We start from the raw sequence: 17,255 nt of genomic DNA, 5'->3' as shown, positions 1-17,255 counted from the left end.
GAATACCCTGAGATCGCCACAACAGCACTAAAAACTCTGTTGCCATTTCCGACATCATATCTTTAGTGACATCGGTGGATTTTTTTTAAATTAACGAATACATTTTTAATTTTAAATAGCTAAAAAACCTCTCTAAAGCAAACAGAAGCACAGCGTGTGCGTAATTGAGCTTTGGTATCCGTCCGTCTCTGTCTTGCTGGTAACTTACATGGCGGTCGAGCGTTACATCGCCCTTTGTGGACCTCTTCGCCACGTCCAGATGTGCACGGTGCAACGCGTGTACGCTCTGATCGCTCTCATCTGGGGCGTCTCCATCATCCCTGCCCTAACTGACATCATGATCATCTCCACCACCCGGTCCGTGGACTCGAGGCCTGTGGTCTGTTACTGGTCATACGCGTACAACACACCGCACCACAAGGCTCAGAGAGTGGTGGCTCAGGTGAAATACTGAGTTTGTTCAAGCCGGAGTACAAACAAATGTCACTTCCGTTTTTCAGGTCACGTGACACAGATTACACATGAACCACGAAAAAACATGAACCACGAAAAAAAAAACTTACAGATTTAGAAAAATTTAGTGTAGATTCATATGCTAACATATGCTACCAGTGATATAGAGAAGTCTTTTTATGTGCAACCCAAGAGTAATATTTGCGTTTAAGATAAAAATATACATTTTCAATGCACGTTGAGACTGACATCAGCTCAATTTTCATTTCGTCGATTTCTTTGAACTTCTGACGAAGTCCAGGTTTGATACCACAGTATGATTGACAGCTAATACCGTCTAATGGGTGCAGGTGGCAGGTGTTGGTGGGTGTGCCGTCAAGCTCTCAGTAAGGCTCCACCCCCTGCTCCTCCAAATATCAATCTATCAATCAAATTTGATTTGTATAGCCCATATTCACAAATCACAATTTGTCTCATAGGGCTTTAACATGGTGTGATTAAGTACCTGAGGAGAAATACTAGCTTGCTCACGTAACATAGAACCGAACATATATGAATGATTGCAGATATGTATAATGTTCTCTCATTAACTCAATAAAAGTAGGGCTGCATTTCAAAATAAGAGAAAATAAATAAAATGTTAAAACTGTGCATGTTCAAATAAAGGGCTTAACTTCAGAAAAATAAAATAGAGGGAACAAAAGCTTGAATTTCCCTTTTTCTGTTTCGTAGTTTCAGATTCACTTTCTTCCCCTCATATATCCCACTCCCCGACTTTTTTCATCTGTTTCTCTCCCTTTCTCCATCACCCTCCTTTTTCTCAACTTTCTCCGTCTCACTCTTCTGTTTCTCAACTTTCTCCGGCTCAGCCGTCTGTAACTCTCCCTTTGTTTTCTCTACCTGTATCGCTATCTTTATTTTTCTTTCTCCGGTCTTTTCATGTGTAACTTGCCTCTGACTCTCTGATCTGTCTGCACTGTAAAGTCGCACTGTTGACCGCCTGGGATGCACAGACTTGATTGGCTGATTAGTATCACATGGGATGCCTTAACTCGCATGCAATTGGTCTGTGTGTTTCCTCATCTGCTAAACCATGACTGTAAAGACTACAAAACTGCGCCGGTTACAAATAGAAGCGCCCCGTCAGGTTTTAAATCATAACCTTTTGTTTTGGCTGTAGGTTCGGGTCCGTACGGGACGGCTTCTGGGTCCAGACTGGGACCGAGGTCCGCCAGTTAGTGACCTATGCTCTAGACCTATAGCAGCATAACTAAGAGCAGGTCTAAGACAAGCTTGGACCAGCTCTAACTATAAACCTTATCAAAAAGGAAGGTTTTAAGCCTACTCTTAAACGTACAGATAGTGTCTTACCTTAACTGAAAGTGAGAGATTATTCTACAAGGACCCCCAAACAGGTGGAGAGATGGAGCAGGGACCCCCTACTATATATATTGTATAAAATTGTGTTTTATATTAAACTGGGCCTAGTGCCATGTATAAACATAACTACCCTGATATTGTGCAGTCAATACTTAGCTATTCAAATATTACACGGGTTCATATATTCATGTTTTTAATTTAAACATGTGCAAGGTACAGGGTGGCCATGCCACTGCCATTCATAAACATACAGTGGGTACGGAAAGTATTCAGATTTTTCACTCTTTTGATTTTAGCAAATGGCTGCAATGAAACAAAGTTCATTTTATTTCTCGTCAATGTACACTCAGCACCCCATCTTGACAGAAAAAAACAGAAAAGTAGAAATTTTTCCAAATGTATTAAAAAAGAAAAACTGAAAGATCACATTGTCATAAGTATTCAGACCCTTTGCTCAGTATTGAGTAGAAGCATCCTTTTAAGCTAGTACAGCCATGAGTCTTCTTGGGAATGATGCAACAAGTTTTTCACACCTGCATTTGGGGATCCTCTGTCATTCTTCCTTGCAGATCCTCTCCAGTTCTATCAGGTTGGATGGTGAACGTTGGTGGACAGCCATTTTCAGGTCTCTCCAGAGATGCTCAATTGGGTTTAGGTCAGGGCTCTGGCTGGGCCAGTCAAGAATGGTCACAGAGTTGTTCCGAAGCCACTCTTTTGTTATTTTAGCTGTGTGCTTAGGGTCATTGTCTTGTTGGAAGGTGAACCTTCGGCCCAGTCTGAGGTCCAGAGCACTCTGGAAGAGGTTTTCTTCCAGGATATCTCTGTACTTGGCCGCATTCATCTTTCCTTCAATTGCAACCAGTCGTCCTGTCCCTGCAGCTGAAAAACACCCGCATAGCATGATGCTGCCACCACCATGTTTCACTGTTGGGATTGTATTGGGGAGATGTGCAGTGCCTGGTTTTCTCCACACATACCGCTTAGAATTAACGCCAACAAGTTCAATCTTGGTCTCATCAGACCAGAGAATCTTATTTCTCATAGTCTGGGAATCCTTCATGTGTTTTTTGGCAAACTCTATGCAAGCTCTAATATGTCTTGCACTGAGGAGAGGCTTCCGTTGGGCCACTCTGCCATAAAGCCCCGACTGGTGGAGGGCTGCAGTGATAGTTGACTTTGAAGAACTTTCTCCCATATCCCTACTGCATATCTGGAGCTCAGCCACAGTGATCTTTGGGTTCTTCTTTACGTCTCTCACCAAGGCTCTTCTCCCATGATTGCTCAGTTTGGCTGGACGGCCAGGTCTAGGAAGAGTTCTGGTCGTCCAATACTTCTTCCATTTAAGGATTATGGAGGCCACTGTGCTTGGAACCTTGAGTGCTGCAGATCTGTGCCTTGTCACAATTCTGTCTCTGAGCTCCTTGGGCAGTTCCTTCAACCTCATGATTCTCATTTGCTCTGACATGCACTGTGAGCTCTAAGGTCTTACATAGACAGGTGTGTGCCTTTCCTAATCAAGTAAAATCAGTTTAATTAAACACAGCTGGACTCCAATGAAGGAGTAGAACCATCTCAAGGAGGATCAGAAGAAATGGACAGCATGTGAGTTAAATATGAGTGTCACAGCAAAGGGTCTGAATACTTATGACCATGTGATTTTTCATTTTTCTTTTTTAATAAATTTGCAAAAATGTCTACATTTCTGTTTTTTTTCTGTCAAGATGGGGTGCTGAGTGTACATTAATGAGAAATAAAATGAACTTTTTTGATTTTTGCAAATTGCTGCAATGAAACAGAGTGAAATATTTAAAGGGGTCTGAATACTTTCCGTACCCACTGTACATCTTGCATACAACACTGAGCTATTAAAGTAATTCACAGATTCATGTTTTTATTTTAAACATACATGTAGAAGAGACAGTGAATCCTCAAGCTATCTGTGGATGGCACACATACTCCCACATTAGTGAGATGTCGGACCCTGATGGGTAGCACACAACTTATTTTGAATGGATGGAGGTTGTCAGGCAGAGGGTCAAATCAGCCTCACAATATGTTGGATGCATGTTAATGTGTATTGAAAGACATTTAAATTCGTGAAAAAAAAAAAAAAAAAATTATTTTGTTTTTTAAAAATTGTCTAATCAACCAAGATTTTGCGACCCCCCTGTAGTACCTCCGCGGACCCCCTGTTGAAGACCTCTGCTCTAGTGGGTTGATATGCTACTAACAGCTCTTTACAGTAAAATGGCGCTATATTATTAAGGGCCTTGAAGGTGAGGAGGAGAATTTTTAATTCTATTAGCAATTTAAAGCCAGTGTACTATGCTATTACTGGAGAAATGTGCTCTCTTTTCTTGGTTCTTGTCAGGACACGTTTTAAGTGTGAATTAAAGGACAAATCAGGATCGAAGATCAATCCCAAGTTCCTGACTGTTTCATTGGAAGCAAGGGCAATGTCGTCTAGCGCAGCTATATCATTAGATAATGTATCTCTAAGGTGTTTAGGGCCAAGTATAATAACCTCTGTTTTATCTGAGTTAAATAAAAGAAAATTGTGGGTCATCCAGCTTTTTATGTCCATAGCATTGTGTCCGGATTATGTTTCCTTGTGGAAGGATATACAATGAGAATAAAATTGGGCCGAGCACAGAGCCCTGTGGAACACTATGGGTAACTTCGGTGCGCACAGATGACTCATCATTAATTTGCACGAATTGGAAGCAATCAGATAGGTTCAGAGAGAACCTGTCTATAATGGGTAGGATTCTCAGCCGTTTCTGAGATATCTGTTGTTGGTAGGGTATTAATGCCAATTGAGGTTGATTTTATTTCTAAGAGTTTGAATTTTTTCATTAGAAAAGATCATAAAGATATTGCTATTTAGGGATCGAGGAATACTGGGTTCGGTGGAGCTGGGACTCTCTGTCAGCCTGGCTACAGTGCTGAAGAGAAACCTGGGGATGTTTTTATTCTCTTGTATTAGTTTTGAATAGTAGGCAGCTCTTGCTTTGTGGAGAGCCTTTTTATATGCTTTAACTTTTTCAACACTGTTGTTGGAGCGCCACTTCCTTTCTAGTTTTCTTGATACTTGTTTTAACTCATGTGTCTTGGAATTATACCACGGAGAAAATTTACGTATGTATGACATGTTTCTTTTTTAGAGGCGCTATTGAGTCTAATGTTAATCGTAATGAGTCTGCAGAGCTATCGAAGAGGTGGTCAATCTCAATGGAGCTTGGGTTTTTAAAGAATTTGTTTTTATATTGACGGATAATACTGGTTTAAATGTAATTGGAATTATTTCCTTAAATTTAGCTGAGTTGATTTTTTGACATTCAACATTTTTTATGTCTTACTTTGGCAAAAAACTGATGGATCAGCTCAACTTTTCATACTGTATATTTTACTCAAACATGTAAAATCTCGACCTCTTTTCAAAAAATTCAAAACTGAAACCATTCCAAGAGAAGGAGATAATGCCGGCAGGGTAATTTAAATTCTTGTTGTTTGGCTCCATCTACTGGCAAATGTGCAACATGACAGTTGGGAGAATATCTATATATTCATTAGGGATGAGCGAGTACAGCATTATCTGTATCTGTATCTGTTAACCATATGAATTATCCGTATCCGTATCCGTACTCGGAGTGGGCGGGGCCTAACCCGGAAGTGGGTGTGATTTAACCCGGAAGTGGGCTGGTTCAACATAACTTTCTTTTTTAACTTTGAAATTTTTTTATGATTTTTTTATTTTTTATTTTTTTTAAATTTATTTCCACACCAGGTGTGTGTGTGTGTGTGTGTGTGTGTGTGTGTGTGTGTGTGTGTGTGTGTGTGTGTGTGTGTGTGTGTGTGAGTGAGATGCGAGGGACGTTCACTGTCTCCCGGAGAAACGAACACTCTGTGTCCCCAGCACAGAAAGACGCGATCCACATTCGTTCACAAGTCACACAGACTGGCCTTGCTATTTTCACCTTACATTAACACTTAAAGTTTAGTGCAGTGTAATTGTTTGCCGTGATAGTTAAATGCCAGTGTGATAATAAATGACAATTTCAAACCATACAAACTGTCATGTTGTACTGTATTTAATAGAGGTTTACTTTACTGTAAAGTAAGTGTAAATGTAAAGTGAAAACAACAAAACCAGTCACCATGACCCGTGAACAAATAAAATTCACGTCTTTCCATACTAAAAACACAGAGTGTTCATTTCTCCGGGAGACAGTGAACGTCCCTCGCATCTCCAGCGCTCCTCTACTGAGCCAATGCAGGTCTCGTGAAAATTTTTCCAAAGACTCGTACCCGAAGACCCAGTCGGGAAATGAACGAATCATTTCTGCTTCCTTGACTGAGCCTATGGAACAGTCCCGATACGCAGTGAACCTGAGTGACTGAGAGACAGAGAGCTGTTCTGTGAGTGAGTGAGCAGAGCCGTGTGTGACGCTGTGTGAGGATTTTCATTCAGTCCGAGCACAGATAATGACTCCGATTACTCGTATAATAATCGTACTCGGCAAAAGTGCTTTATCCGTACCGGATATTCGTTTCAGCCGAGTATCCGGCTCATCTCTAATATTCATAGATGAACCTTATTCCACATATAAACTAGAGAAGAGCAATTCAGACGTTTTTAACTTTGTTTTCAAATATTTAACTTTTCAGTTGGTCCCAAGAACATTGAGGCTAAATAATGATTTACCCCTGAAATACATGTTTAGAATCAGAATCAGGTTTATTGGCCAACTAAGTTTGCACAAACATGGAATTTGACTCGGTAAAGTGGCTCTCACAGCCTACACAGAATACACATCACAAAACAAAACAGTACAATACAAACAGTCACAAAAACAATACAAAATACAGACAGTGCGACAGTCTAAGAAAAGAAGTGCAGGGATAATTATTAAACGGTATGTATATTACGGTTATACAGTGAGGATGAAATACAATAAACAAAATTATAATATATATTATATATAATATAATAACTGTATTAGTAAAAGTAACTGTACAGTGGTTATTATAAAGATCCAGGGTTATTGCACAGTGCCACAGTGGGTTGGCTATTCAGAAGTGAGACGGCTTCAGGTCCCGGGAGATTGTGGATCCCAGAAACCTGAACGATTCCACAGCCAACACAGTACTGTTGAGTATGGTGAGGGGGTGCAGTGCTGGGGGGCTCCTCCTGAAGTCCACTGTCATCTCCACGGTTTTGAGCGTGTTCAGCGCTAGGTTGTTTCGACCGCACCACAGGGCCAGCTGTTCAACTTCCTGCCTGTATGCAGACTCATCATTATCCCTGATGAGGCCGATGACTGAAGTGTCGTCTGCAAATTTAAGGATTTTAACAGATGGTAAATGGATTTGTATTTATATAGCGCTTTTCTAGTCTGATGAAGACCACTCAAAGCGCTTTACAGTACAGTTTCACATTCACCCATTCACACACACATTCATACAGTGCATCTACTTGCAGCACTTTGTTATTCTATGGGGGGGCTATTGAGGGTTCAGCATCTTGCCCAAGGACACTTCGGCATGCAGATGGTTCAGACTGGGGATCGAACCGCCGACCTTCAGGTTGGAGGACGACCACTCTACCCCTCAGCCACAGCCGCCCAGATGGGTCTCCTGAGGTGCAGTCGTTCGTGTAGAGAGTGTTAGGGATTTCAAATTTTAGTTTCTCTCTGTATCTGACAGAATTCTAAACAAATAAAGATAGCATCATTTCAAATTATATTTGTACTCTTACCAAATAAAGATAGAAGTATTTTTAGTTAGATATTAGGCCTTCATACAAATGATTTAGCAATAACCTTTTTTCTTCTCAGAATGTTCAATCTTGAAACTAGCTATAAATGTGTGCGCCATATTGATGGTCAGTCTGTCTCACAGCTGTCTTGATAGGAGGTCAGACAGAGTGACGTTGTTGACTTAATTTTGTATGTTGCTTTGGTTTCGAGGATCCGAATGTTTACACAGTCAGGATTGTTTTGATGAAGCAGAAAACATAATAATCTTTTCTCCAATTGTAAACACCTTTGGCCGACATTGCATCTGCTGGTTCAAGGACTTTTATGAAGTAAACAGGTTGCCTAGCAACTATAGCGTCATTGGGAGTGGCTCCCTTTTCACCTCCGTATACCAAATGCTAGGAGGATGGCCTACGTGTGCGCACTTCCGAGGAGGAGGAACGAAGAACTACTGTTATAAAATAGACAGACGCTGGATGTTCAGGGCGCTCTGATACAACTAATGTACTGGAAGCCCATTGCTTTGCTGTAACCTGTTCATTGCTTTCTAAATAAATTCTTGATTGAACAAACCGAGTTTGGCTCGTCTTCTCTTAAAGAATAAAAGATCACGCTTTAACAAGACAGAAGAGCAGTGGGGAGAGCACACATCCCTGAGGTGCACCAGTGCTGACTGACCGGGTGCTGGATGTTATTTTACCCAGCCTCACCTGCTGCTTCCTGTCTGTCAGGAAGTTTTTGATCCACTGACGGGTGGAGACAGGCAGTGAGCTGGATGAGTTTGGTGAGGAGGACTTCTGGGATGATGGTGTTAAACGCCGAGCTGAAGTCCACAAACAGCATCCTTGCATAGGTCCCTGGGGAGTTGAGGTTTTGCAGGATGAAGAGCAGCCCCATGTTGACAGCATCATCCACTAGCCTGTTTCCCTGGTAAGCAAACTTCAGGGGGACCAGCAGGGGGCCTGTGATGCCCTTCAGATGGGTCAACATCAGTCTTTCAAAGGATTTCATGACCACAGACGTCAGGGCGACGGGCCTGTAGTCATTCAGTCCAGAGATGCAATGTTTCTTAGGGACTGGGATGATGGTGGAGCGTTTGAAACAGGAGGGGACTTCACACAGCTCCAGAGATCTGTTGAAGATCTGTGTGAAGATGGGGGCCAGCTGATCTGCACAGGCTTTCAGACAGGAGGGTGACACACCGTCTGGGCCTGATGCTTTCCTTGTTTTTTGTCTCTGAAAGAGCTGGTACACATCCTCTTCAACGACCGTCAGTGCCGATGGGGAGTCAGGGGGAGGGGGGAGGTGATAACAGGGGTCATCAAACCTGCAGTAAAATACATTCAGATCCTCAGCCAGTTTGGGGTTCTCCATGGGCTGGGGGGAGGTTTTCCTGTAGTTGGTGATGTCCTGCAGGCCTCTCCACACTGATGCAGGGTCGTTAGCTGAAAACCGTTTTTTCAGCTTTTCAGAGTACCTTCTCTTGGCTCCTCTGATCTCCTTAGTCAGTGTGTTTCTGGCCTGGTTGTACAGGATCCTGTCCCCACTCCTGAAGGCCTCCTCTTTGGCTTGACGAAGCCGCTTGAGCTTTGCTGTGAACCACGGTTTATTGTTATTAAATATGCAGTACGTTTTGGTGGGTACACACATGCCTTCACAAAAACTGATATATGATGTCACAGTGTCAGTGAGTATGTCCTGTGATGTAGATGCAGCCTCAAAAACACTCCAGTCAGTGCAGTCAAAGCAGGCCTGTAGCTCCAGCTTTGACTCGTTGGTCCATTTCCTCACAGTTTTCACCACAGGCTTTGTAGATTTTAGTTTCTGCCTGTAGCTTGGGAGGAGATGAAGCAGGCAGTGATCGGTGAGTCCCAAAGCTACACGGGAAACAGAGCGATATGCATTCTTTAATGTTGTGTAGCAATGGTCCAGTAGGTTTTTGTCCCTGGTGGGACACTTAATGTGCTGCCTGTATTTTGGAAGTTCACGGCTGAGATGTGCTTGGTTGAAATCCCCAAGGATAATCAGAATAGAGTCCGGGCATTTTGGCTCCGTGCTGGTTATCTGGTCAGCCAGGTTCCGCTGTGCCTCGCTAACGCAGGCTTGAGGTGGAATATAGACACCGACCAGAATAAAGGAGGAAAACTCCCGCGGTGAATAAAATGGTTTGCAGTTAATGGAGATGGATTCCAGCTGAGGAGTGCATACAACCATAGCACTGTGGCATCTGTACACCAACTTGTGTTGATATAAAAGCAGATTCCTCCTCCCCTAGTTTTCCCCGTTAATTCCGTAACGCGGTCCGCGCGGTGGAGTTGGAAGCCCAGCAGATGAAGGATGCTGTCAGGGATGGACTCACCAAGCCAGGTTTCAGTGAAGCACAGGGCAGAAGATCCTGATAAATCCCTGTTTATCTTCTTTAGGAGCAGCAGTTTGTCCATTTTGTTGGGCAGAGAGCGGACATTTGCCAGGTGTAACGCCGGGATCGGAGTTTCGGAACCCCCGCTTTCGCAGTCTAACAAGCGCTTCAGCGCGCTTCCCTCACCTGCGTCTCCTCCAAGCTCCACAGAGAGCGGCTGCTCCTCCGACCAAAATCTCCAAAAAAGTGACTGGGTCTGTAAAGTCCGGTGAAAGGGTTTGTGGAATGGAACGTCGGTTGTTCATGAGTTCTTCTCTGGAAAAAGTAATCGTAGAGCAAGTGCTGGAGACCGTACAAATAAACAAAAACATGAAAAGTACGAGAGAGCGACACACCGTGGCAGCCATCAGCAGCGCCATCTTGAGTATGAAGATGGACAGTTTAAACTGCAGCAGTGTTTCCTCATTAGTGACCAATAAATGAAGCATCGAGACAGATTTGGTGAAGTGAAGGTAAAGTAGATAAAGTGACTGATGATCGTATCATGAAGTGAAACTAGACCAGGTGAACATACGTGTATATATATGTATATATATGTGCGTCCATGTGGATGATGGTACTGACGTGTCTGGGCACATCCTGGAGAGATCATTTAGAGCAGGAATCAGAAATCTCTTCTAATCATAGATCTGCTGATCTTCACGTTGATGAGGACGACATTTATCTGACAGCTTGTGATTAGGATTCACTTTTCTGGTATAAATGGCAAAAAAAAAAAAATTGTACACTCAGTGCCTTCAAAAGAAAACAGGGACAACAATCTACGATTCAAAATAAATGTTTGTTAAAATAGATGAATATTATCAACACTTCTTCATGTTTAACAGTTTCCTGTTGAATATTGGAGATAAACTCTGTTTTTTAATAACTTCTGAGTGTTTTGAACTGATCCACAGTTCAGCTTCACTCTTCAACTGCAGCTGATTGTGACAGTTGAAGCTGTGACTCTCAGTCAGTTCCTCTCACAGGAGATGGAACCCACTCACCAGAGTTACAGAGAACAGACGTTCAGGGAGTGAAGGAGGAAACTTTCTCCTTGTTCACACTCACACATCAGACTCACTTTAACCAAGCTGCTGGTTTCAGGTAGATAAAGTTGCATAGCGTTGATTTAAATGCATATATGTGCTAACTTACAGTTTCCATGTGTCATCCAACAATCAGATAATCGTACATCATCAGATAAAACAGGACCATAGACGTGTTGGTCGCTTTGTGAACTTGATGTAATCAATTAGATATTAGATATAAACATAAAAAGAAAACCATGAGCAGCGGTTTTCCGTTGTCAGTCAAGAACCCCCCATCTGTTTTTGTTAGTTCCCTATTTTTACTTGATCTGTTTTGTACGGTTTGTTAAATATGATGTATTAATCCCTTTTTTTTTATCACCAGTAGACTAGCGATTAAAAAAAGAAGTTGGGGGGGGGGGGAAAGGAGTTGGTCAAATGAAATGTTGTTACCACTCCCATTTTGGGTGAATGTAAAAAACTGTACTGTAAAGCGCTTTGATTGGTTCCTCTGGGATCCTGGTGTTTGAAGAGCAGCTCCGTGGGGATCACTTCCTGCTTCCAGATACCGAGCGTCGTTACTGACGATGACCTTAAAGACATGTTCTCCACAGACTGTGACCCGAGACATGTTGGTTTCCGACAGGTCCTTTTCTAAACAAACAACACAAAGTAACAGCAGGATTTTACCGGAAGTGATGATCAAATTTCTGTTTACATTTCTGATGATTCTGAAGATTAAAAAAGGACTATAAATCATCTATAATTATTATTATACTAACCACTTCAAAATGGCAGATAATATTGAACCCAGGTGTTTGGATCATTATTTCTTATAACCTTTGTCTTAAAACATTACTGACATGGTTTGTAAAAATGTTGCTGGATAATGTTTCACTAACTAATCATTTTATTTTAAATGAAAAAAAACAAGTTTTAGTTTGAAAAACTGAGAACGAAAGAAAGGAATTTAAATTAGCTGTAAATGTTTCAAAGATGCAAATACTTTGTTGTGGAGTCAGAAATTATGGAAACAACTTTTTTAATCATCACACACAAACTCTGACCTGTTCGAAAGTGTCTGTGATATGTTTTTGCAGCGAGTCAGACGAGTGAGAAACAACAGCGCCCTTGCCTCGTTAATGTCCCTGAATGGGCTCCTCTCCACTGAGCAACTTGTTTATCTATTTATTACAAAAGCTATTTAGGTAAATGATCATCCTCATGATCACAGATAAGAAACAGCTCCACTTTAATGATGATGATGAGGAACTCTCTCAGAAGACACATCTGATAAATCCGTTTGATGATGTGTGTGTGTGTCTGCTTAACGAGCTGCCCCAGTGTGCATGACCTTAACCGTGAGGGCCTAACGAGCTCTGATGAGAAGGAGGCTCCTGCAGCACACAGAGGGTTAAATGTCAGCAGATCCCAGAGGTTGTTCCTGTGGAAACAAAGTTGTGAAGACAGAAAGTTTACTGGAGAAAGTTTGACAAGTCAAGGTTAGGCTATTGTTATTGTTAGGCCCATAAAGACAATTATTATTACTATTTTACTATTTATTATTATTATTGTTATTATTAATGATAATCGACCAATTACTATTATTATCATAATACTTATTACTTAAGTGTTATTATTGCTATCATTAGGATACTGTTATTATGATGGGCCTCTTGTGATCTTTAAAAAAAATCTTGCAGGTCTGTCAATGTGAGATATGAGCCTGCTTTGCCTTGCAAAGGTCCTAAAATCTTGGGGCAATGATTGACAGACATATCCTCAGATCATCCTCAATCTGTGCGCGGTTGCGATATTTAGTTTTGAGCGCAGTCAGTCTTGAAAAGCCTGCCTCGCACAAATAAGTCGACGCGAAGAGGAGGATCATTTTTAAGGTAAGGTCGCAAAGCTGAGGGTATTCTGGCATCATTTCTACCCAGAATGACGAAAGAGGGGAGGTGGTAAACAGATGCTTTAGTCTACTGTCACTCTTCAGCTCAATAAGCAGTGGAGATTAGATTTTGGTTTATAATTGGCTAAAATCTCTGGGTCTAGGGTGGGTTTTTTGAGAAGAGGTTTGATTACCGCTATTTTAAAGGACTGTGGTACATATCCTGATGATAATGACAGATTAATTGTGTTAAGTAACGAACTATCAATTAGGGGCAGAATTTCTTTATGTAATTTTGTAGGAATGGGATCTAAGATACAAGTTGTTGGTTTAGAACCTGAGATTATTTTGGCAAACTGATCATGGGTGATCAGAAAGAATCTGTCTAAATAATGGGTAGGATCTCAGCGGTTTCAGAGATTTCTGTTCTTGGTATAGCCCTTATTCACAAGTTCACAATTTGTCTCATAGGGCTTTAACATGGTGTGACATCCTCTGCCCTTATCCCTCAGAAAGAGTAAGGAAAAACTATTAAAAATCCTTTTAACAGGGTAAATATACGTAGAAACCTCAGAGAGAGCCACATGTGAGGGATCCCTCTCCCAGGACGGACAGAAGTGCAATAGATGTCAATCGTAGGAAAACATCATCGGGATTAAAGTCATTAGCAGCATTAATGAGGGTAAACATTTTGAACTATAACTTCAATACTATATGTCAAGTAGTCCTGTAAATGTAATCGGAATTATTTCCTTAAATTGAGCTACAGCACTATCAGGTTGAAATTTAGAAAATGAGTTTTTTATAAGTGGCATATATTCAGATAATGAAAAATTGAAGGTTATTGAATAATGGTCTGATAGAATTGGATGGCACGGAAGTACTGTTAAATGTTACATTTTGACACCGTATGGTTGGCTGTGGCTGAGGGGTGGAGTGGTCGTCCTCCAACCTGAAGGTCCCTGGTTCGATCCCCAGTATGAGCCATCTGCATGCTGAAGTGTCCTTGGCCAAGATGCTGAGCCCTAGATGGCCCCCCATAGAATAACAAAGTGCTATAATTAGATGAACTGTATGAATGTGGGTGTGAATATCTTTATTATTGTCAACATGAATATTAAAGTCACCAACAGTAATATTTTTATCGGTCTTTAGGACTAGGTTTGTGAAAGTAGATTCATTTAGGCTGACATATTCATCCGGATGCAGCCACCTCTCAGTGAGGGACAATAAATCAGTGTTGTAATCTGAATATCACATAATATGGGACATGACACTTGAAAGTAGCACAGTAGAAGTTGATGTATTTAATTAATGAAACAATAATTTCATGTTATTCCTTTTTCATGTTCCTCTGAAAGCTGTGAACTGTCCTGTATGCTGTCCTTTTTCTAAAGACGTGCTTACACAGGCTAGTTTGTGGTTTTACTGGTGTATTTCATTTAGTTTAACGTTGAATCTGTCCTATTCTTTTGCAGTATATTGTATATCCTGCAAAACTGATCACGACTGATCACGACCGAGTCTCCTCAGACTCCTCATACCTCGGATGAAATCTATTGGAAAAAGTAGAAATTACTGAAAGTAAATGTTTATGCAGATGCTGTTTAAAAAGACCTTGTTTATATATTATAATGAATTATTAATTCTCAATCATCTTGTTTTTAATAGAAAAGTGTAAAAGACAAAGAGAACACAGTGAAAATTGTTAAACGAGTACACTTAATGTTAATTTTATTTCATTACTGCAATATTAATTAATAACTGTAATATTTCAAATTAATTCACTCAAATCTGTATCTTTCAGGCTGATGCCCTGATCCTGAGGTGAAGAGGCAATATATTTTTCTTCCTGTTCAAAAGAAATTAACTTTCTCAACTTTAATTTACAGAAACAGTTTCAGATGATTTAGTATTTTAAAGGTGAGACGCCTCATTTACTAACAAGGTTTTTCATGTACTCGTCAAGTTTTATATTTTGGCTTATTTTTGTTTCCATGTTTTCTTTCAGACAAATGCAACATTTAGACATTTAGATACCTGATTGACACAATCTGTCATCTATATATATATATAATATATATATATATATATATATATATATATATATATATATATATATATATATATAGCTGCAATCAGAAATATTCAACCCCCTCACCTCAAAAGACATTATAGTGATGTGGATGACAGATAATTACAATAAATGACAAAAAACCTCATTAAACAACAAAATATATTTATTGTTACATAGTTGAGTTATTTTGACAACAGAAGTTGACTTAACTTTGAAGTTCAAATGAAAAATTTAACTCTTTAAACACATGTGCATGTGCAGTATTATTCAACCCCCAGCTTCAGTCGTAGGGGCGCATCCTCTAGTTTTTATAAATTAGCTTCTTACACCTATAGCTTCTTACATCTCTCGATCAGAATCTTTGCCCATTTTTCAGGCGCAAAAGCCTCTAGCTCAGTGATGTTTGATGGCTTCCGTGCTGCAACTGCCTTCCTGATCTTTTCATCACCTTGGCCACAGAGCCAGTGGACTTCTTCCACTCCAGAGTATTCTGTCTGCGGCAAACTGTCTTCCCAAGTCCGCTCATTACCAAGAAGAGGGGCATCACATACACAGTGTTTCTAGTCTTAGTGTGGCTCATTATCTTTTATACTTACTACAGAATTCTGTTCACTGCAAAAAGAGCAAGCAAAAACGCCAAGGAAGCCACAAACACAATCCTCCTCCATGGATTTCAGCTGCTGCTTTGTATGACCACATATGTAGCCCCTCGGTTATTAAATGTGTTATTGCAATGGTTCCCTCAGACTTATACAGACTAAGCTTTTTATATTATTGTGCAGGTCCTGCCACGATCCATCAGTCCAATCATCTATGGCATACAAGACAATACTTTCAGGAGGTATCTGAAGAGGTATCTTGTTTAAAGTTAGGACAACCTAACAAACCATTCAGAGACTGGCTCGTTGTTGAAAAGCTTCAATCAAACATCCTGCTCCACTTGTGAAAATTTAACCTGCTTCTCACACTACTCAGTTTTTCCAACTACATACAGGAAGCGCATGTCTGGTCAAAATGATGATGAATGAATGATGAATTCAAACATTTTTGTTACCTCTGCAAAGGAGGTAATGTTTTCGCCCCGGCCTGTTTCTTGATTGTTTATTTGTATGTTTGAAACTCACACATATTTATAGAACTGATCTCTATGCGTGTGAGTCATTTGGTGTGGCTTGATTGGGACAAAGGGCCTCGGAGGTACGAGCTCTTCTGAGTGACATTCTAGCTACTGCACCAAGGAGGTGGAGGGATTTGATATGTGAACGGACAGAACCCATTCAGTTTCTTTAATCAATAACATGTATAACAAATATTAAGTTGTACTATCCTAAATAAAAAAAGATCAGAGACTTGTAGAATCAATGACAAGACAAATTAAAGCCCAACCACTTTGACTGACAGTGTCAACAAGCCATGTTCACTCACACACGTGAATATCATGACGTCATGTCTCATTCTGCATGATACAGCCGCTCACTGCCTGATATAAAGCCAACAATCTGCCCTCAGGCTTATTTGAGTCCTGGTGGAGCAGGATAGGTAAGTGCACTGGGGGAAGGGCATTTGTTAATGTTATCCCACTGTTTCAGTGCAGTATCTTATTATCAAGTTGTCAATAATGCTGGAACCCTTTTTAAATGCATGTGCAGATAATATCTAACAACAGCATTTGTTATGCAACAATAATTACTTTGTGTCTCCTACATCAAGCGTGTGTCATTTGATTTACCATATTTTGTCAGTTTGAAGAGACCTTCAAGACCTGTACAAATGTAGGTATGTGTTTGAGATGGATATTATTGGGTTTGAATGGTTTTACCGTCAAACAAAAGAACTGATTCAGCTCTGCTGTTACAGAGCAAGTTTCAGGAAATCAGTCCATCTCTTCACGATGAGCTCACATCTGTCAGCGTAACATCTGTGATCCCTGCCTTCATTACAATGTTTCTGAACTTACTATCATATCATGCTGCATCCTTTCCAATAAGCACACCGTATCTGTTTCTGGTTTATAAAATGTTTAATGCAAATCCATAAACGTAACTAGTGTGTATTTTTATTCCGTATCTGGCCCTGCAGGCATGTTTTTTTAAAGTGCTCTAGCATGACAACGTCTGTCAGAGTGAATGTTGGTGTCAGATTGAAACTAGAGGTCTGTGCATGATAACTTGAACGGCTGATCGGAGGTATTCCTTTGGTTTTTGGTCCAAAGAAGAATGTGTTAAAGCTTGAATTTACAGGACCAATCTTAACACGACCTGAAAAT

At 40.6% G+C, this 17,255-nt stretch overlaps 1 pseudogene; it reads left to right on the top strand.

Annotated features, from left to right (window-relative positions):
* Window positions 1-208: 208 nt before the first annotated feature.
* LOC133022833 (odorant receptor 131-2-like) lies at window positions 209-15,855 on the top strand (annotated as a pseudogene).
* The last annotated feature ends 1,400 nt before the right edge of the window (window positions 15,856-17,255 follow it).

This window comes from Limanda limanda, chromosome 17, assembly GCF_963576545.1.
Source record: "Limanda limanda chromosome 17, fLimLim1.1, whole genome shotgun sequence".
In the NCBI taxonomy this organism is placed as follows: Eukaryota; Metazoa; Chordata; class Actinopteri; order Pleuronectiformes; family Pleuronectidae; genus Limanda; species Limanda limanda.
This window is presented reverse-complemented; position numbering and strand designations above follow the sequence as displayed.